Below are 19,151 nucleotides of genomic sequence, written 5' to 3' on the forward strand. Positions count from 1 at the left end.
ACCAAAATGCAATAGACCAATCACTATGTTTAAAATGCAACCAATCAATAACAAAAGGAAAAGCAGCAGCAAGGCGCCGATCTATAAATATTCATCAAGACAGTGTGGTGCAACCCAAACTCATAAGCTCTGGTGTCCCGGCACCCCGGCAGCTAGCAACAATTTGACCTTGGGGAAGCCCTAGATTCCGAGATCCAGTCTCATCAATGCAGATGAAGAACCTACCTCACAGAGCGCAAGTACACACGCATATCTTCCCTTCCGTTTATGTCAATCCCAAGTCAAACTAATGAATAAGAAAGAATTGCATCGATTGTTGGGAACCAATTTGACAAATTGCAATTTTCTCTCTGCCGAGTGAAAATTGCACCCTATCTTGGGGACAGCCTCATACATTTCTTTTGAAAATTAGAGCATTAGTATGTTGAAAGATCATTTCGATGGCATCCTCACGCATGTACCTACATACCACATCCTGGGTTGATAGGTAAAAGCGAAAGTATAATAATCGCATAGCAAAGGACATTGTAACTAAGGGGTTCCAGGGAAGAAACAGAGCGAAAACGTGAATAAAAGCTAAGAAGTGGGATGGAAAGTTAATGGGCCTTAGTAAGGAGACTAATATGCCCTATCCTCCACAAAGACACAAACCGCCTTTCTCTGAACCTGTGAATGTGCTATACTATGTAACCAAAGGAAGCACAGGTTGCTCATTGGCTCCCATAAGTTGAGGAGATTATCCTATCAGGAGTAGAAGGAGGTCTGAATGGTAGGGTGGGAGACCCAGCTCGAAGACTGAGGGTAGCTATAAACTAACAAGCAGCCTCAAGATGCAGGAAAAGAAAGGATCCTGGATTGTTCTCTGGAGCCACAGAAAGAAAGAAAGAAAGAAAGAAAGAAAGAAAGAAAGAAAGAAAGAAAAAAGAAAGAAAGAAAAGAAGAGAGAGAGAGAGAGGGGGAGGGAGGGAGGGAGGAGGGAGGGAGGGAGGGGAGGGAGGGGAGGGAGTGAGGGAAAGAAAGAAGTCCCCCTTCAGCACTGAGGTTGAAGCATCCCACCTCCTACTTAGAAATAATGCATTTCTTTTTGGTAAAACTTTTTGACCCCCAAGATTTTCTGTGATGATGGCAAATAGGAAACTGACACAGAAGCAGTGGGGGGTTACAACACGGCTTATCACTGTCACAGAGGGGTAACAGATTAGACCCATGACTGTCAGTGGTGCTGATGGATCAGAAACCCCTTTTATTATTACACAATTATCTTTAGACAAGAAGGAAGTGTCTATGAGCTTGGCTCAGTTAATTTTTACCAAGGCCCTTTTAGGAGAGGAAGAGTTAGCATCAAACTAATGACAGCCACAGACAGAAAGTCAGGGGATACAGCATTTAGTCCTGAAATACTTAGAAACACTTTCGAAAATGCAACAGTTCTCTTCAAATTAGAGCCACCAAAGAAGCACTGCTTCCTGAACAACACAAACCCATCAGGGGCTAGAAGACAAAACCTGCCCGTAGAGATGATTTGCACTTGACACAGCACAGCTTCTCCGTAGACAGGGTGGCATTTTAACTAATAATTAAGCACCAAATGAACCATTTGAACATTTCAGCGCCATGAGCAGAAGAAAATTAAATTAAATCAGAATTAACATATTAGGTCCAGGCTGAGTAAAGACAGATTATTGCTTTGTCTAGATTCTGTCTCGTTAAGAAGCTATTCTTCAAAAACATCCAACTCCAAAGTACAAACGCTAGCATGACATCAGCAAGCAAACACGATAATTGGATCATTTAAGCTCAAACAAATGTACAGCTGGATGTTCTGTTGCTTACAGGGGTGAAGGGAAGATATGGATGTATTTCATATTTAGTTCAACTCAACACATACGACCCACCGAACCTTGCATGTTAGATGCCTGGACTTCATGACACAAAAGGCATGGTCCTTCCCTTTTCTGAAACTCGGCTTAGAAGGAGGAAACATATAGTGGGCAAGCAAATAAAACATAATGAAGATATTCCAGAATCGTGAGTGATGATGGATCTCAAATCACTAAGTCCACGATGGATGGACTTCTGACATCAATCTTTACACGGTCTCTTCCCTGAGAGAGTTGTTGTTCCATGCTCCTCTTTTTAAAGGCGCCCAGTCAGACTGGCATGACTTCCACACTACTGTCTCGATTTTTCCTTAATTACATCTGAATTTAGAGGAGGGGCATGATTAAGTCTTCACAATTTATGCATCAATAAATAATACTAACTCTGAAAAATTATTTAAAATTTGGAGGTAAACAGTACAGAAATTTTCAAAAACCTTACAAATTGGTTTCTGTGATAAATTGGCATCTGGCAGGCCACAGAGACACCCAGAATTACTTCTCTGTTGTAGGCAGACTACTATCATATTTTAAAGCCCATATTTAAGAATAGTGGGAAAATAAGCAAAATTGGAGCCTCTAGATGAAAAGTAATTATGACGATGTGAGTAGTGCACAAAGCCCTATCATTACTGGTTAGTTAAAGCCTGCTCACTGCCATTAGCTTAAGGGTGCACTCATTTGTGCCATTTTTCACCATAAATAGCTGTGAAAATGGTGATAAAGTGAGTAGAGCTCACAGTGTCTTGCATTCCAAGCATATACTATTTCATGCCAGGCATCGGCAGTCTGAAGAAAGCATGTGCACAGGACACGGTGAGCCTGACTAAAGAGGGGACTGCTGACACACAAAAAAGACGTCGTTCTTCCATTGTCTTCTATTTCTGTTTTTTGTTTTTTTTTTTAATTGAGAGAGTGACTTGTGCAAGCCGTTAGTGGCCCATCAATGAAGACCTTGCCTTCTGGGGAAATCAACTCCAAGAAGAGGCATCAACCCCCACATCCCCTGACTTTATAAAGCTATGCTCTGTAGGCAGGCAACTGAGACAACTGGCCCCAAGTGCCAGCCAAAACTGCCCCCACATGATTACTGACTCCAGAAGTCAGAATTGTCATGGAAACATCCATCTCAACTATAGTTAAAGGGATCAGTGTGGGTAGAAAGTAGACTACTGTTTGAGGTAGGACTGGAGAGCCAGGCATGTAAAAGTAGGATAATGTCTCCATTGTCATAAGTTATTGCACCGTGCTGCTGACACCCACCAGTCAGGACCGTCAGTGGAACTAGTTGTAGCAGTACAGGCCTACGACCTGTGCAGTAGTAATCCTCGATACTTTGGAGGATGAAGTAAAGGACTGCAAGTTCAAGGTCAGCCTGGGAGCTTAGCCAAAGACTGTGTCAAAAAAAATGAAAGGAAATAACAGAGCTCAGTGTAGAATGTTTGTCTTGTGTGTACGACCTTCAGTATAAAAGAAAAAGAATGTCACTGGGGAGACAGTGCCACCCAAGCGATAGGTAAATCACCACTTGAAACACCCACCCCTCCTTTATCAATAATGGGCTGAGGAGAATCCAGAGATTTGTCAGCCCTTCCAATTTATAAACACTCCTGGGATACCACACACTAAGTGCAACCTCAGCCTTCTCCCTTGGCATGTCCCTCGTCTCCTCTACTTACAGAATGAATCCTAAATCTTAACCATCATCACCCATCCCAGCTGCCAAGTCATCAGGAACAAACATCTTCTTCCTATCATTAACTCCTCATCTACCACAGGAAATCCAAAGATCCAACAGCCACATTAGCTAATGTCTATCTGTTTAGAAAAGTATTTCCTAAGACCTTGGAAACTTGGTACTCCCAACAACCTGGCCTCCTACCATCTACTCAAGAAAGCAGAGTCAAGAAGCATCAACTAGGTACTTGAAGACTTATGATAAAGAAGCTCTATTGACTAGAGCATAGCCATTTTGGCTGGTTCATGACAGTCTCAACCTAACATGAAACCCAGTAATGTGCAGATTGGGTAATATTAAGTGGTTACAAACTCTCAGAAAAAAAAAGCATGTTCTCCATCATATGCAGAACTTAGACAATTATATATGTGTGTGTGTGTGTGTGTGTGTGTGTGTAAACAAATGTACATGTAGATACAGTACACTATGAGAACAAGAAACGCTAACTATTAGGGGATGAGGAGAGGCTAACTGTAGATCATGAGCATGAGTTATAAAAAAAGAATAAAGCTAATTGTTTTTCTAATTCTGCCTCTGTCATGAACTTTCCATCTTGGCTGGGAGATAAGTCTATAACTGTATTTGATAGTGAAAATATAGAATCCAATGTAAAGGCCCCACAGCTTCCATCTTGAATAGCTATTCTAACTGTACATACAGTTTGTTGAAGTGTATCGTCCTTGGGTCTGGTTGACGTCAGTAGAAGGTGCCCCCCAAACACACACACATTTTTTGTAATAAACTTTAAATATAAAGTGTTTGTTTATGGATGTCATGTAGATCTCCCGTTTGTAGAACTAATCAAAGCCACAGCTGATGACTTTTTTATGGGTCTGTCACACCTGGGTCACTATGCACCTGTCCTTTTTCACCCCAGTGCCAAGTACTGGAAGATTAAAAAGAGCTCTGGAATCCCAGAACCTGTAGAGACACTTAAACTTGTCAGTCTGCACAGCACTCACATATTATCATTAATTTCACTCTTTTTGCCAAACATAAACTAGTCCTTAAATCCCAGCCCTCACTTGTCCTGTGTCTGGGCACAGCCCCTTTAGGGCTCTACTTAACAATCACCTTCCATTTTAAGTAACGATGATTTGTTTTCATTCCATCAATGTGCCGGGAGAGCATGTGCTGACATCAAAAGAACTTTCAGTTCCTACAAAGCACATCTCAAAGCCCACACTTTGCAGAACTTGTTTGTGAGAGTCCACCACCTTCTTATTTCCCACATATAGCCACGGCTTCCATTCCAACCTATCTCTTCTGTAAATATCTGAACTGTTGCTATCTCAAGAGCTTGTTAACAAGAGAAAGGCATGGGCTTCACCAAAGCCCTCCACCCTTGTCCTTAATACAGAGTTCCTAAATGAGAGGGGGACTCAAGAGCCTAAAGGCTCCCTACAGATGGTCACATTTGCTTTGTTTTGTATATAACTTTATGTCCCAACAGCAGGCAATTCCAAGGCATAGTCACTTCAGGTTAATGATCTGACAAGAAGGAACATGTGTATTTTGTGGAAGTGCTTCTGTACCTTTTGGCTTGGATTATAAATGTGGGCTCTTTCTTCAGAGTCACCTTAGCTTTGTCTCTAAGTTCAGCTGTTCTGAAGAACAGATAGAGTGATAAATATTAATCTATGTCTCAAGTAAGCACAAGCAACGTGCCTAGATTTACATTTGCTTACATAAACAAATCTAAACAAATGCTTGTCTACGTGGCTTAGATCGATGTGGATACTAAATAAGTTTCACAGTCTGAGTTATAAATAACAGCATCTTCCTTCTCACAGTCCTGTGGGCTGGGATGGGGAAGAGCAGGGTGGTGTCAAACAAAGTCTTATGAAGACATCAGGAGATAGACGCTTCTTGTTTGATGTTATCCCATGGAATGAGAGGTTACATCTCTGTAACCTGCATGACCTAAGCACATCCTAAATGCTTCCCTTCTTTGCTACTTACTATAGACTTCAGCCAATGAATCCATAGCCCTACATGCTGTGAATTAAGGATTAGTTTGATGTGAGAAATTTGACTAGATTAAGGGATGGCTAGAAGGCTGATAGAACATTATTTCTGGGTGTGTTTCCAGAAAAGATTCATTCGTATGTGGTCACTTAACAGAGGAGGGAAGCTCTACCCTCAGTGTAGGTAAATGCTATTCAATCCAGTGAGAAATCATATGAAAGAAAAACAGAAGAAGGGAGAATTTTCCCCTATCCTTCCTTTCCAGAGTAAGTCATACCTCTTCTAATGTTGAAAACCAGCACTCTAAGTGTCTTGGCTTTTGGACTGTATGTCTTGCACCAGCTGCCATGCAAGCTCTCTTGGGCATTGGGCCTTGAAGTCAGGGCTGAACTTTTGACTTCCTAGTTCTGAAGCTTCTAAACATGGATCAAACTGTCATAGTGGCCTTTCTTTTACTCCATCTCAAAGATTGGCTGTCATGGGCCTTTTCAGGGTCTGTAATCATGTGAGCCAGTTCCCTAGTAACCCCATCTAAATACGTGGTCCTGTTTACCTCTCTGCAGTAGCTTGACTGATATACAGCCATAACATAAAAGTATCACTCTACAAGTCCATGTCCACGTTCTATGCTAAGCCACCAGTTCTACACATGTGCAATGTCTTCATCTGATCTACCTACAACTGATTTAATCACAAGACTCTGCTTCAAGATTTACAGGTATTGTACAACTTTCCAGATGAGAGGACCAATACTCAAGATTAACAGAATTAAAGTCATTGTCTATGAAAAACAAAGACCATCTAAAACAAGGGAACTTTACAAACAATGTCACAGAGAGCAGATTCTTAGGAGAAATAACCACATACCTAAACTCTGTCAAGTCCAGAAAAAGCTCTCAATAACAAACTAAAAGCCCATTAAAACTTTACAGGAAGTGGGGGAAAACAATCAAGATAGTAAAAAATATTTTTTATCAAAGTTCCTAGTTAGTCCACAAAACTAGAGCTAGAACTAAAATTTGAAAGTGTATCCCACTGCGGCAGGTTGAATAGGAATAGGGACACAGGCTCATATATTTGAATAATTGGCCATTAGGGAGTGGAGTTACTTGAGAGGGATTAGGAGGTGTGGCCTTCTTGGAGGAAGTATGTCACTGGAGGTGGGCTTTGGTTTTCAAATGCCCAAACCAGGCCCAGTGGTTCTCTCTCCCTACTGCCTGCAAATTCAGGTGTAAAACTCTCAACTACCATGTCTGCTTATATGCTGACATGCTCCTGCCATGATGAAAATATATGGAACCTCTCAAACTATAAGCAAGCCACAATAAATACTTTCTCTTCTAAGAGTTGTCAGAACATAGTGTCTCTTCACAGCAACAGAACAGTGATTAAGGCACCCACAATCTTTTTTTTTTATTATTATTATTAACTTGAGTATTTTTATATACATTTGAGTGTTATTCCTTTCCGGTTTCGGGCAAACATCCCCTCCCCTCCCTTCCTTATGGGTGTTCCCCTCCCAACCCTCCCCTTGCTTCCCTCTCCCAACAGTCTAGTTCACTGGGGTTCAGTCTTAGCAGGACCCAGGGCTTCCCCTTCCACTGGTGCTCTTACTAGGATATTCATTGCTACCTATGAGGTTGGAGCCCAGGGTCAGTCCATGTATAGTCTTTAGGTAGTGGCTTAGTCCCTGGAAGCTCTGTTTGGTTGGCATTGTTGTTCATATGGGGTCTCGAACCCCTTCAAGCTCTTCCAGTTCTTTCTCTAATTCCTTCAACGGGGGTCCTGTTCTCAGTTCAGTGGTTTCCTGCTGGCATACGCCTCTGTATTTGCTGTATTCTGGCTGTGTCTCTCAGGAGCGATATGCATTCACTTTTTGATCATCCGTCTTGAGTTTCATTTGTTCTAGGCATCTAGGGTAATTCGAGCATTTGGGCTAATAGCCACTTATCAATGAGTACATACCATGTATGTCTTTCTGTGATTGGGTTAGCTCACTCAGGATGATATTTTCCAGTTCCAACCATTTGCCTACAATTTCATAAAGTCATTGTTTTTTGATAGCTGAGTAATATTCCATTGTGTAGATGTACCACATTTTCTGTATCCATTCCTCTGTTGAAGGGCATCTGGGTTCTTTCAGCTTCTGGCTATTATAAATAAGGCTGCGATGAACATAGTGGGACATGTGTCTTTTTTATATGTTGGGGCATCTTTTGGGTATATGCCCAGGAGAGGTATAGCTGGATCCTCAGGCAGTTCAATGTCCAATTTTCTGAGGAACCTCCAGACTGATTTCCAGAATGGTTGTAGCAGTCTGCAACCCCACCAACAATGGAGGAGTGTTCCCCTTTCTCCACATCCTCGCCAGCATTTGCTGTCACCTGAGTTTTTGATCTTAGCCATTCTCACTGGTGTGAGGTGAAATCTCAGGGTTGTTTTGATTTGCATTTCCCTTATGACTAACGATGTTGAACATTTCTTTAGGTGTTTCTCGCCATTCGGTATTCCTCAGCTGTGAATTCTTTGTTTAGCTCTGAACCCCATTTTTTAATAGGGTTATTTGTCTCCCTGCGGTCTAACTTCTTGAGTTCGTTGTATATTTTGGATATAAGCCCTCTATCTGTTGTAGGATTGGTAAAGATCTTTTCCCAATCTGTTGGTTGTCGTTTTTGTCCTAACCACAGTGTCCTTTTGCCTTACAGAAGCTTTGCAGTTTTATGAGATCCATTTTTTCGATTCTTGATCTTAAAGCATAAGCCATTGGTGTTTTGTTCAGGAAATTTTTCCAGTGCCCATGTGTTCCAAATGCTTCCCTAGTTTTTTCTTCTATTAGTTTGAGTGTATCTGGTTTGATGTGGAGGTCCTTTATCCACTTGGACTTAAGCTTTGTACAGGGTGATAAGCATGGATCGATCTGCATTCTTCTACATGTTGACCTCCAGTTGAACCAGCACCATTTGCTGAAAATGCTATCTTTTTTTTCCATTGGATGGTTTTGGCTCCTTTGTCAAAAATCAAGTGCCCATAGGTGTGTGGGTTCATTTCTGGGTCTTCAATTCTATTCCATTGGTCTATCTGTCTGTCTCTGTACCAATACCATGCAGTTTTTATCACTATTGCTCTATAATACTGCTTGAGTTCTGGGATAGTGATTCCCCCTGAAGTCCTTTTATTGTTGAGGATAGTTTTAGCTATCCTGGGTTTTTTGTTATTCCAGATGAATTTGCAAATTGTTCTGTCTAACTCTTTGAAGAATTGGATTGGTATTTTGATGGGGATTGCATTGAATCTGTAGATCGCTTTTGGTAGAATGGCCATTTTTACTATATTAATCCTGCCAATCCATGAGCATGGGAGATCTTTCCATCTTCTGAGATCTTCTTCAATTTCTTTCTTCAGAGTCTTGAAGTTCTTATTGTACAGATCTTTCCCTTGCTTGGTTAAAGTCACACCGAGGTACTTTATATTATTTGGGTCTATTATGAAGGGTGTCATTTCCCTAATTTCTTTCTCGGCCTGTTTCTCTTTTGTGTAGAGGAAGGCTACTGATTTATTTGAGTTAATTTTATACCCAGCCACTTTGCTGAAGTTGTCTATCAGCTTTAGTAGTTCTCTGGTGGAACTTTTGGGATCACTTAAATATACTATCATATCATCTGCAAATAGTGATATTTTGACTTCTTCTTTTCCGATCTGGATCCCCTTGACCTCCTTTTGTTGTCTGATTGCTCTGGCTAGAACTTCAAGAACTATATTGAATAAGTAGGGAGAGAGTGGGCAGCCTTGTCTAGTCCCTGATTTTAGTGGGATTGCTTCAAGTTTCTCTCCATTTAGTTTAATGTTAGCAACTGGTTTGCTGTATATGGCTTTTACTATATTTAGGTATGGGCCTTGAATTCCTATTCTTTCCAGGACTTTTATCATGAAGGGGTGTTGAATTTTGTCAAATGCTTTCTCAGCATCTAATGAAATGATCATGTGGTTTTGCTCTTTCAGTTTGTTTATATAATGGATCCGTTGATGGTTTTCCGATATTAAACCATCCCTGCATGCCTGGGATGAAGCCTACTTGATCATGGTGGATGATTGTTTTGATGTGCTCTTGGATTCGGTTTGCCAGAATTTTATTGAGTATTTTTTTGCGTCGATATTCATAAGGGAAATTGGTCTGAAGTTCTCTTTCTTTGTTGGGTCTTTGTGTGGTTTAGGTATAAAGTAATTGTGGCTTCATAGAAGGAATTGTAGTGCTCCATCTGTTTCAATTTTTGTGGAATAGTTTGGACAGTATTTGTCTGAGGTGTTCTATGAAGATCTGATAGAATTCTGCACTAAACCCGTCTGGACCTGGGCTCTTTTTGGTCGGGAGACTTTTAATAACTGCTTCTATTTCTTTAGGATTTATGGGGTTGTTTAGATGGATTATTTGTTCCTGATTTAATTTGGTACCTGGTATCTGTCTAGGAAATTGTCCATTTCCTGCAGATTTTCAAGTTTTGTTGAATATAGGCTTTTATAGTAAGATCTGATGATTTTTTGAATTTCCTCTGAATCTGTAGTTATGTCTCCCTTTTCATTTCTGATTTTGTTAATTTGGACACACTCTCTGTGTCCTCTCGTTAGTCTGGCTAAGGGTTTATCTATCTTGTTGATTTTCTCAAAGAACCAACTTTTGGTTCTGTTGATTCTTTCTATGGTCCTTTTTGTTTCTACTTGGTTGATTTCGGCTCTGAGTTTGATTATTTCCTGCCTTCTACTCCTCCTGGGTGTATTTGCTTCTTTTTGTTCTAGAGCTTTTAGGTGTGCTGTCAAGCTGCTGACATATGCTCTTTCCTGTTTCTTTCTGCAGGCACTCAGCGCTATGAGTTTTCCTCTTAGCACAGCTTTCATTGTGTCCCATAAGTTTGGGTATGTTGTACCTTCATTTTCATTAAATTAAGGCACCCACAATCTTATAAGAGAGCACAAAACCAAGTTTTTACTACTTTAAAGCATTATGTAAAATTGTGATTTATCTTTATGTAGCAACATTTTTAAGTTATGGCATAATTTGAAAATTAGATCACAGAAAAATTAAAGAATATATGTCATCCATAATTAAAATTAGATTTTGATAAAAAAATATTGCATATGTTTAACATTACTATTAGTTGAATAAAGCTTTCCCCCTGTCTTTAGGCTATAATCTATTTAGTATACAAGGTTCCCTCCAAGTTCTTCGTCACTGTGAAATTTTAAGCTCCTGATCTCCTCTTGGTTCTTTCTCCTTTCTTACAATAATTTTAAACTAAATAAAGTATTTTAAAAATAGAATTCTGTGTATATATTACCATATCATAAGGTAGATAATGAATACAGGAAGGGAGATGTTTTAACATACAAAAGTTGTTACTAACATTAAAGTCGGTCAATTTAAATGAATTTTATAATATCTTAAAATCTGTCTCAACCAATTTAAATGACCAAATTTAAACACTCAAAAAATAAACTTTTCTTCTAAATTTCACTTAAAATTCCTACAGTTGATTTTAAATGTTCGAGATTATATAAAAACATTTCCTTAGGTCAAAAATTCTGAAAGGACATAATTTTTTATAATATTGAATTCCAGTGCAGTATTTACCAAAAAATGTTTCTTAAAGTATAGCAGTCATATATAATAGTTAAACACAACCTGTCATTTTATTTGTAAAGTAAGTCTTCTAAATTATGCATCTGAATTAAGTAGGAAAGCCCTCATTTCTTTTCATTAAATGCCTGAGATGTTATGATATACAGCAAAACTGTAGTAGTGAAGTAGTAGATGGAGATTTTCCTTAGATATTTAAAATCTAACTAAATCGCTAGGATTTCAGTAAATTATCAAACCCCCGATGTATATGCCAGCAAAATAAAAAGTGAAGAAATGCAATACAAAATGAAGAAACCACAAGACATGTGGTTTAAAATGACAGGCATGCATGTGCCATAACTCTGGGAGTTAGATGCCTCAGGTCAATGGCTGTGAGGGAAAATTGTCTCGCCCAGTTGCTGGTAGCCTTGTATCTTAGTACTCATCTCTGTATTTACATTTTCTACTTTTTAATAGTAAAAAACAAAAGTTGTGCTAAATTAGGGTTCTCTCTAACAACATAATCTCATCTGTAAAGACCCCAATTAAATAATTCTATGTTCACATGGACTGGAGGTTAGAATTCTAACATACCTTTCAAGAGATGGCCACAATTTAACCAGTAAAAGATTATGAGTATTAGGATATCTTGAAACTATTCAACTAGAATTACCTAATTTGCCAAAATTACAAAAGGGGTACCTTATACTCCTCTCCTGTAACTATCACCCTACTAATGTGGTTATTACACGTAACTGTAAAGATTTCTGACATGCTCAAATGGCTTCCAGTCGCTCTTCTACCCTGTTAATGCTCAACGGCTATGGCTGTTAGCTTTATCTGAGTCACTTACTGCCCTCTCCTGATGTAAGCCCGGAGTATAAAGGCACAGAAGCTTTGAATAGTGTCAAGTTTCCCCATATGCTTCATTAAAAAGTGTAACCTTATGTCCTTTGTGGGAAAGTGGGGATTATACTAAGAAAAAAATAAAGTTCAGTAGAGATTCACATGTGGTAACTACTGACTGAGTTCTTAGCTTACCAGGCACTATCCCTGGTACTGACAAAGTAGAGAAAATTCTCTACCCTTGTGAACTAAGTATTAAGCTTGTGGAGAAGACAGAAAACCAAAATGGAGCATAAAATATATACCAAGCTAGATGGTTATAAGTGTGACACAAAATAAAGAAGGGAAGAAAAATAGAAAGTGCCAGAAGGCAACAGATTGAGATTTTTAAAACCTTCTTCAGTGGAGATAATGCTGTGTGCAGACAGGAAGAAAGCATGAGGCTGACATTCTAGACAGAAAAGGGGGCAGAGCAAAAGTCCCAGATGAGTGCTTTTTCATTGTATCAAACACATGAATGTGGAAGAGAGAGCATCTACCAAGAGACAAAAAGCAAAAGAGTACTACGTAGTTGGTGTGCAAATAAGGAAGAATGAGATCAACACTGTTGGCAATCATACCAGGAAAGAAGCAGACAGCTTAGCCTGGGGAAGGTAGTGATGGTGACCAGAAGTAGCCACTTCCGGATTAGAGTTCCTAGAACCACAGAATTTGCTTAGTCAGTTAAAACACCCGGAAAAGAAAAGGGCTGAAAACAACTCAAGATTAGAAGCCTGAACCACTGGGAAGTAAAATGCAGGAGGAGTGACTCTGCAGGAAGTTCAGTGGATTGTTTGGAATGTGTAAAAGTGAAGCGATCCATCAATTATCTGCCTGTGAAAAGTTGATGAATATGCAATTAGATATGGGGAATGATGGAGAAATAGGCATGCCTGAGTGACTGATTTGGAAGTATAAATTACAGCACTGAAAGACATGAGTATTGGGAGGTCATAATGGGAGAAGTGGAGGGATACTCTAAGGAGGAATACTTGTGACATGTCCACATTAGTAGGCTGTACATGTGAAGGGGATCCTGCAAGGGAGAGAGGAGAATCAACTGTAGGTGGGGAAAACATAGGAGACTATGATATTCTGTACATAAAAAGAAGATGATGCTTTGAAATGGAGGAAGTGATCCTAGGCTGAATATTACGTTTAGGTGAACAATATGAGAACTGCTAAGTGCAGTGGTCCAGTCCCATGTGGGTCGCCAGTGACCTTGACCAAGCAGTTTTAGTTGAGTGATGCAAAGTTAGTGTGGTTGTAGTGAGTTTATAAGAGAAATAAGGGAAAGAACGGAAGAAGTAAATTGATTGAGGCACTTTGCTGTGAAACAGAGAAGGAAAGTATTCAACCTTGAGAGTAGTGTTGAGTCATCCCAGGAGTTCCTTTGCAGTAGGGAAGAGCAACAGCTATCTCAGTTAATGATGAGGATTAGCAAACACCGAGGAAATTTGATTGTGAAGCTCAGAATGAAGAGAATTGTTACACCAGTGGTCACAAGCAAACAAAGCAGTAGGCACTTCTACTTAGGTTGAGGTATTGTTTCCCTACAGGTACAAAAGCATTTGCTATTAGCTGCTTGTAACAAAAGCTATGGTGGGCTGCTGAGGGATGGGCTCCATTTTTCATTGCTTCCGATTTCAGTGAAGTAGAAACAGTATCATTAGGGCTTATTGCCATTAGGTAATGTTGTTATTATAGTTGTCCGGAATAAAATGGAATGTATGATGGCTGAAATACAAAAACACCAAGAGAAGATGGTGAAACAGTGGCAGCTGGTAGGCTATAACGCCTGTTTCTAGAGAAACAAGATTTAATAAAATAGTTGAAAGAACACAAGTTGGAGGCATAGGAAATGGTGAACATGGGAGGACACTCTTGAAATTAGGATGTGAAAGAGTTGATTAACAGAATCTGGGAGGGTTGCTCCAAGTTTCCCATCATAATCCAACAGTAAGACTCCAGTCCTGAAGATACCTCAATGTTTTTATGCAGAACATAGAGAAACCAAGTCAATACTGAATGGGAAGATTCCTCCCTTAAGATTACCTTTCAGTATGCGAATGTGTGTGCAGGTTGCTGAGAAGTAAGGAAGTCATTACTGACTACACTTACCCAGCTGTGAACCCTGTAAACTTTAATAATGACTGGTATGGCAATATATGCCCATCAGTACAAAACTGGCAAAATGTTATAGGGGCAACCAATGGCTTTCAGGCTGGCTTTAAAGCTTACTCCTCAGGAGAAAATGCACACCCAGCACTGTGAATCTGGCCAAGAACCAATAGATGGGGAACTCACAGACCCCACGGGTGAACCTATTGATATTATTCTGCTAAATAGTGCAGCAGACAGTAGTTAATTCAGACATTCACAATCGATCAAAGTACACAGAATGGGTGTCCTTGGAGTGTCCAGCTGCAAATCAGACTTCTATATCACTCCTCTCACCGAGGCATAGAGACCATTAGAGGGGAGGAAACAGAGAGACTGTGGGAGCCAGGGATCGTAGAGGAGAACAGCAAAACCCCGTCTTCTAAGCATGACAGGAGAATTGCAGTCAAAGCTTGTAACAGCCCAGGTTGCCTCTACAATGCCTGCAGAAGATCTAACAACCTTCTACCAGGGAGCAGGGAGGGCCTACAGGCCACCACCTCTAACTGAGGGGCTACTGACAGTTGATGGCTTCTAGGAGATGGAGACTCAGTCTTATTTAAGGATGTAGCTTCCCAGCTAGTCATACTCCAGTGGACAACCCCACACCTTTAACTACATGGGCAGCCCAAATTTGACTCATTGGCTTGTTTCTTAAGAGGGCATGAAGTTGGGTAAGTAGGAGACAGATCTTAGAGGAGTAGGAGGTGAATAGGATCAAGATACATTGTATAGAATCATCAAAGAATTAATATAGATATAACATTTAAAAACAAAACCTAGACTGGAATTCTGAGGGAGAGTAAAGGAGGAAAATGTAAGAGAAGAAATGGCACCAAAATAAGCAAGAAGCAGGCGAACAAAATATATAATTTTTGTGAAATTGAAGCCAGTATTCATAACAGGAACGGTGTTGATGATACACAGTGTTGTGGAGTCTTAGTTTCAAGCACTGAGGCATAGTTGGCTCCCGTATGAAGGAGTGGGGCTCCAGGATATTTGTCTCATAATATAAAACTATAAGCAGGGCGTGAAAGGGCTTGTTTACTTGACCTTCTTTTTTCATTAAATAAGAAAGCAAATGAAAACAATCTTCTAATGCTTTCTCTTTTTAAATGTTGAATTTACTAGACCTAGCCAAGGTGTTTTCGTTATTTACCATAAGCAGAATGGGATGAAAATGTGTTATTATTCAGCTGGCCCAGAGCCACCAAGCTGGCTGCAAACCTGTGCTCTGGGGAGGGGGTCAGGAATCCATATTGTAACATAATAGTGAGACCTTCATTGGTCTGACCTAGATCACTTTCTACACCAAACTGACGCGATGGGTCATGACACAGAAGAAGGAGCGGCTGTGTGGAAGCAGAATCATCGCAGAAGACAACAGATGGGCATGAGGTCCTGCTCGCACGGGGAAGAGCAGTCCCAGCATCCTCACTGTGCCCTGACTCTGGGGAGGCTGGAGCCAGCTCAAAGCCCTCCACACCAGCTGCAGGGCCATGCTGAGGCGAGCAGCTGCCAACAGCATTGGAGTCAGCTGAAATGCCTTCTCGAACAACAATAAATAAGGCACACTTGGATGTCAAAAAAATTAAACTGGAAAACAGCAGTATGGTGAATCTCTGCCCTGTCTCAAAGATTAAAAAGGTCCATTTTCTGCCCTTCTGTGTGTCTCGTTCTTAGCTTTCTGTAGACTTTCATGCCTTGGCACAGTCCATTTCCATAACAACACTGCTAAGCACAATTTTGAAAAGCAAGTCAAACTTGAAAAGTTGGATGTTCTCAGGTCTCAGTCAAAACTTCGAGGGGAGAAACAATAAAGCAGAAGGCAGCGTGATGGTCCTGCAGTTCAGCCTCGGGAGCACAAGTAAATGTGCAAATCCAACTGATGAAGCGCAATCCCAGAATTCAAAGGGACAATGAAAGACAGGCTTCCTAAGAAGTATATGGAGTGTCAGGATTCCTGAGTGTGTGACACTATGACCTTTCAGGGCAAAGGAGAAAGAACTCCTTCGAAATTGTATATTCATTCTCAAAAGCACTGAGTAGAGGGTAGGAGTCTCTTCATCTGGCCCATCTTCTCCTTCCCACACATGGTGAAAGGCACAACAGCACTAGGGCACTCAGGCTTGACCTCATAACCAGAAGTCCAAACCACAGATCTACATCTGACATCAAGCAAAAGCTTGCCAGAAGCCTAAGCCTTACTTCCAGTATTAGTATTCAGAGAGTTCCAGTATGGAAAATGTATATGTATGTGTATGTGTATATGATGTATATGTATATGATGTATATGTGTATATGATGTATATGTACATATATGATGTATATGTATATGATGTATATGTGTATGTGTATATGATGTATATGTACATATATGTGATGTATACGTATATGATGTATATGTGTATGGGTATATGATGTATGTGTATATATCATGTATATGTATATATGTATAATCTCCCAGGAAAGCAGTCTAGAAGAACTATTCTTATCACCTTTACAAATAAATCCTACAACGTCTCAGCAGAACAATTATTTCTGGTATCTACTTTGTTATATGGAGGTTAAATATAGATGTTTTATCAACTGTAACTCATCAACCAAATGCCCTGCTAAGAGATAACATCAGAGAGTGGCTGGAACTGTCATATGCTTGGGAGAGTGGCAGTACACTAGGAGGATGTGGCATCCACTTTGATAATACCAGTCTAGCATTACTTAAATGGTTACACATGACCTGCTGATTCCACTCCTGAGACATACTTCCAATGACTGGAATGCATGCCCCCACAAAACTTTCCTCATAAATGCTTATAAGAGGGTTTCAAAAGAGTCCAAACATGGAAATAACCCAAATGTCTACCAGTGGATGAATGAGTAAGTAAAATGTGCTAGATCTACACAGAGGAATATTGATTATAAAATAAAATAATGAATACATGTCTCAGTATGATGGATCCTGAGACAATGGTAAAAGGAACCAGTTACAAAGCACTGAATATTTTTTATTCTATTTGCATGGTTGTTCAAAATATGCAAGTGCACACATGCAGAAACTAGTTTGGTAGGTAGTTGCTAAGAAATAAGGGAAGCTGGAAAAATAGGAATTGACTATTAATGGACACAGTTTCAAGGTTAAGGAAGATGTTTCAATGCAATAAGGTTTGAATTTGAATTCTAATGAAGCCACAACTACATAACTATACTAGGAGTCATTGCATTGTGCACTTGAAGTAGACAAATTACAGCTCCATAAAACTATTAAGACTAAGAACAGATATCACGGCAAAAGAAACATTGTTATTCTTGAGTCTATATAACAAGAGTTAATTTTAAAATGTGATTTTTATGACTTGAATATTACATGTGACCAAGATCTAAACAGTAATTATTTGTGATTTAAGAAGATCTGCCGGCTTTATTCTTTCCTATCTTGCTTCATATAGAATAGAGGAAACAGAAAGAATAGCAAAGGGGGGGGGCATGTTTGTTAAAATGAGGGAAAGAAATGTCCAGGAGCCAGAAAAGTAGCATCTGTTCCTGCTGGCTGTGCTGAAATTAAGCTCTAATTTAGCTTTCAGCTAAAATTATCATAATTGAAATAAAGCTAACAAACTACACGTGACTTGCAATTTTCTCATCGTTTAGTGGGGAGGAGGCCAAATGGCAACTTTAGAAGAATGGGTTTCTTCCTCAGATTTGAGATGGACAAAGACCTCTGGCTGTCCCTACCCCGATGGAAGTACTACATTTAGTCTTCCCAGCTCTTCCGAATGCAGAATAAATAAGTTGGATTTGGACAAAACCCAAGACAGTAATGGAGCTGAGAACCCTGGGATAACTTGGAATTTCAGAAATTATTTCTTCATCTGACCATTCTTCCTTGATTCTCACTTAAACCTTTCACACACAAAGGAACACAGGAGTCCACTGTACATGTGTGATTGTAAATGTATTTTGATGTTGTGGTCTACTGTGTGTGCATGGATATATCTATAAAATAATATACATAATCCATATATGTCATATTAGACCTTATTCTTATCATTCATAATATCTGACTCAAGGAAATAAAGTCACACTTATCACAAATACGTGTTTAATGCAAACTGTGAATATTTAACAGAATAAGGACAATTAAACGCAACCGGAAGAGAGAACTCCAAGGGTCTAGGAAGTAGCCAAGTGCTAGTGTAAGTCTGCCTCGCTCCATGAAGTTGTCAACTCCTGTGTTTCTTACAAAAGGCAGAAAGGAAACACAGTCTTATTATAACAAAAACCCACTGTCTTCACACACAACTTTGAGAAAGTCCCATCTCCCTTGAGTATCTATTCTCTCTATTGAAAGGAGTAACAAATCTACTTGCTTTTAAAAATGAGGAATACAACATCCTTAGTGGGCCTGAAAAGTACGTATAATCACATGAATAGCACAGAGCATTATTATGTTCTAACACAGTCTAATTGAAATTGTTATGTCTCTCCCTTCTCCCTTTACGCCACAGTACCCTTTCCCTCAACCCTCTAAATACCTTCACTACAGTGTTGATAGCCTTGTCTTATTTTATTATTATTTTACACACACACACACACACAAACACACACACATACACACACGTATATATATGTATATATACATATATATGTTTTATCAGGTGACTGAGATAACTGAGTTAAAAGAAAGAACATTGTGTACATGACAGGTATATTACACAGAATTTTATCACATGCTCTGATATAGGAAAACAGTAATAAATACTATCTTTCATTTTTAATCTCTGAAGGATATCCCATATTAACCTAAAAATCCGAATGAAAACTTCAACAGCATTATAATTTTTAATCTCAATAAAAGTGTTTAAAGGGATGTAATAATGTTCTGAACAAAAGGACTATTTTACCAGGC

The 19,151-nt window shown here is 39.5% G+C and overlaps 1 protein-coding gene across 1 annotated transcript in view; it reads right to left on the minus strand.

Moving 5' to 3' along the window:
• The window catches only part of Hs6st3 (heparan sulfate 6-O-sulfotransferase 3), a 381,945-nt gene that overhangs the window by 136,878 nt on the left and 225,916 nt on the right, over positions 1-19,151 (minus strand). The gene's annotated exons all lie outside the window — the stretch shown is intronic.

This window comes from Rattus rattus, chromosome 12, assembly GCF_011064425.1.
Source record: "Rattus rattus isolate New Zealand chromosome 12, Rrattus_CSIRO_v1, whole genome shotgun sequence".
NCBI classification, from domain to species: domain Eukaryota; kingdom Metazoa; phylum Chordata; class Mammalia; order Rodentia; family Muridae; genus Rattus; species Rattus rattus.